The sequence below is a fragment of the Miscanthus floridulus genome, chromosome 1, assembly GCF_019320115.1.
Source record: "Miscanthus floridulus cultivar M001 chromosome 1, ASM1932011v1, whole genome shotgun sequence".
Classification (NCBI taxonomy): Eukaryota; Viridiplantae; Streptophyta; class Magnoliopsida; order Poales; family Poaceae; genus Miscanthus; species Miscanthus floridulus.
In genome coordinates, this window is record NC_089580.1 from 133505896 (window position 1) to 133509602 (window position 3707).

The 3707-nt window shown below is 43.4% G+C and overlaps 1 non-coding gene across 1 annotated transcript; it reads right to left on the bottom strand.

Annotated features, from left to right (window-relative positions):
- Positions 1-3186: 3186 nt before the first annotated feature.
- On the bottom strand, positions 3187-3293 carry LOC136511172 (small nucleolar RNA R71). The gene has a single exon (XR_010772656.1). It is a non-coding gene; the product is annotated as a small nucleolar RNA R71 (small nucleolar RNA).
- Between the last annotated feature and the right edge of the window lie 414 nt (positions 3294-3707).

A 3707-nucleotide genomic window follows, 5' to 3' on the forward strand; every position in this document is an offset into this window, starting at 1 on the left:
CTCTTGCATTCTCTTCTATTAATGTCAAAATGTTCTTTAGCATCTTCTAGCATGTCAAACAATTCATCTTTGGTAGGCTCATCATTATCACTATCACTATCATTTTCATTTTCATGTTCATTTTCATCATCATGTTCTTCATCACTTTCATCATCATAAGATTGTACCTTAGTGGCCTTAGCCATGAAGCATGATGAAGGTTTGAAGAGAGAAGGCTTCTCATTGATAGCAATGCTTGCAAGAACCTTCTTCTTGGTGGTCTTGACATCATCACTATCATCATCATCATCACTTGATGAAGCATCACTATCCCAAGTGACTACATATGAACCACCATTCTTCTTCTTGAAGGCCATCTTGTCCTTCTTCTCTTTCTTTTCCTTCTTGTCCTTCTTGTTCTTCTTGTTGTCATCATCATTGTCACTATTGAATGGACACTGAGCAACAAGATGATCTTTGCTTCCACACTTGAAGCATCTTCTTGACTCTTCTTTGTTCTTGGATGAAGACTTCTTTCTCCTAGCACGATAGCCCTTCTTCACCATGAACTTGCCAAATCTCTTCACAAAGAGAGCCATCTTCTCATCATTATCATCATCCCATGAATCATCATCTTCACTTGATGTTTCTTGCTTAGCTTTGCCCTTGGACGATGTGGCCTTGAATGCCACACTCTTATTCTTGTCATCCCTCTTCTCATCCTTCTTCTCCCTCTTTTCTTCCTTCTCATCATCATCTCTATAAGCATCATCGGTCATAATATCTCCCAAGATTTGGTTTGGTGTCATTGTGTCCAAACCGGTCCTCACTAGCAAGGTGACCAACATGCCAAATCTTGCGGGTAAACATCTCAAGAACTTATTGGAGAAGTCTTTGTCCTCTATCTTCTCACCAAGTGATTTGAGATAATTGACAATCACTTTGATCCTATGGAACATGTCTGGCACACTCTCATCCTCCTTCATCTTGAAGCTTGCAAACTTCTCTTTGAGAATATATGCCTTTGCACCCTTCACGGCTTGAGTGCCCTCAAATGATTCCTCCAATTTCTTCCAAGCCTTATGAGCTCTCTCAATGTTCTTGATTTGCTCAAAGGTTCTCTCATCCAAAGCATCATGGATGACACTAAGAGCAATGTCATTGTTTTGGAGAAGTATTTCTTCAGCGGCGGTGGGAGCATCTTCATCTATAATCTCAATTTTTGTTTCTACCACCTACCAAATCTTCCTATTGATTGACTTGATATATGTTGTCATCTTAGCCTTCCAATAGGGATAATTTGAGCCATCAAATTGGGGTGGCTTCTTAGTGTTGTTGATTTGAGCCATTTTTGCACCGAAGGTTGTTAAGCCTCAAATCACGGTGACCTCGGCTCTGATATCACTTGAAAGGTCCTAATGGCTAGAGGGGGGTGAATAGCCTAATAAAAATTTCTACAACAACACTTAACAAAATGATTAGACAATTATGAGGCGAAGCAAGTGTTGTGCTAGCCTACTCAAAATGCAAGCCACCTACCACAATTCAAGTTTAGATAGTATCTATTCACACAATAGCTATGACACTACTCTATGTTAGTGTGCTCTCAAAGGCTAACTAAAGAGCCACACCAACCAAGCATGCAAGCTCTCACAACTAGCTACACTAAAGAGCTTGACAACTAGTTTGTAGAGTGATCAAGAATATTATACCGCCGCGTAGATGAAGGAACCAATCAATCACAAGGATGAATAACAATGAAGACCAATCACCTCGGAATCAATGATGAACACAATGATTTTTTACCGAGGTTCACTTGCTTGCCGGCAAGCTACTCCTCGTTGTGGCGATTCACTCACTTGGAGGTTCACGCGCTAATTGGCTTCACACGCCAAACCCTCAATCGGGTGCCGCACAACCAACATAAGATGAGGATCACACAAGCCACGAGCAATCCACTAGAGTACCTTTTGGCTCTCCACCGGGGAAAGGTCAAGAACCCCTCATAATCACCACGATCAGAGCCAGAGACAATAACCACCCTCCGCTCAACGATCCTCGCTGCTCCAAGCCGTCTAGGTGGTAGCAACCACCAAGAGTAACAAACGAAACCCGCAGCGAAACACGAACACCAAGTGGCTCTAGATGCAAACACTCAAGCAATGCACTTGGATTCTCTCCCAATCTCACAAAGATGATGAATCAATGATGGAGATGAGTGGGAGGGCTTTGGCTAAACTCACAAGGTTGCTATGTCAATGCAAATGGCCAAGAGAGTGAGCTTGTGCCGGCCATGGGGCTTAAATAGAAGCCTCCATGAAATAAAGCCGTTGTACCCCTTCACTGGGCTGAACACGGGGTGACCGGATGCTCCAGTCCAATCGACCAGACTCAGGACCTAGCGTCTGGTCACTCGATGTTAGCCACGTGTCACACTATGTTCAACAGGAGTCGTCTGATCTCAACGGTCATCTGTTGACCGGACGCTCCGCTACAACTGACCATACTCTGAGCCTCCAGCGTCCGGTCGTTTCCAGTAAGGTTCCAGAAACGTATTTTGCCGACCGGGGAAGGTATCTAGGCAAAGGAAGTATTGATAAACTTATAATTATTGATGTGATCGAGATAACCATTGACATCTGCTCAAATAGGCTTACCCTTGTGTTGTCTACTTGTGTATCTTATGCAGGGTAATGTATGACTGGTTTTGACCTTTCGACAAACTATGTTGATGATCCAGAAGCATTATTTAAGAGAACTAAGGCCAAACTCAAGAAAGTTTTAGCTTTAGAGTCGAAAGACTACCAGATAAGGCGAAGCTTAACACCAGAATTTGAAGCCATGTCTAACAAGACTCTCCATGAATTTTCTACTCCAACTACAGCCAACATCCGTACTGGACCAACAGTCAATGTTTGAGATAATGGATTTGAGCTCAAGCCAGCTCTCATCAATATGGTGCAACCAAGCTAGTTTTGTGGAAAGGCACATGAAGATGTGAGTGCCCATCTCCAATACTTCCTAGAGATCTATAGCACTTTCACCATCAAAGGAGTGACCCAAGACGCCAAACTACTTCGTCTCTTCCCATTCTCACTCTTGGGGATGGCAAAGCAATGGTTCTATGCCAACAAAGATAGAAATACTATATGGGATAACTGCTCCACTGCCTTCCTAGAAAAGTTCTTTCCCACAGGCATGACCAATAAAATGCGTGGGAGAATCTCAAGCTTTCAACAACAACATGATGAATCTATCCCTGAGGCATGGGAACGCTTTCAAGATTACATTGGGGAATGTCCTCATCATGGTATGGATAATTGGCTACTCATGTAGACTTTCTACCATGGGTTGACCAACAGTACCCATGATACTATGGATGCTGCTGCTGGAGGTGCATTCCTGTCACTCACAATTCTAGCTTCACCAACTCTCGTGGAGAAGATGGCCTCCAATCAAGGTTGGAATGAAGACTTTCTTTAGACCCGCAAGAGAGGTGGAGGCATGCATCAACTCTTGGAGGTGGACATGTTGTCTGTCAAGATGGACCTGCTGATGAAGAAGTTCGAAGATCGAGCCAATGAGAAGCAAGAAGTCATGCACATTCATGATTCCTACATGACGTGTGAAGAGTATGGAAACACTGGGCATTTAGGGAGCAACAGTCCTGAAACCCATGAGGATGTGAACTTTGTCAACAACAACTACTTTCGTCCTCTCAAGGATGG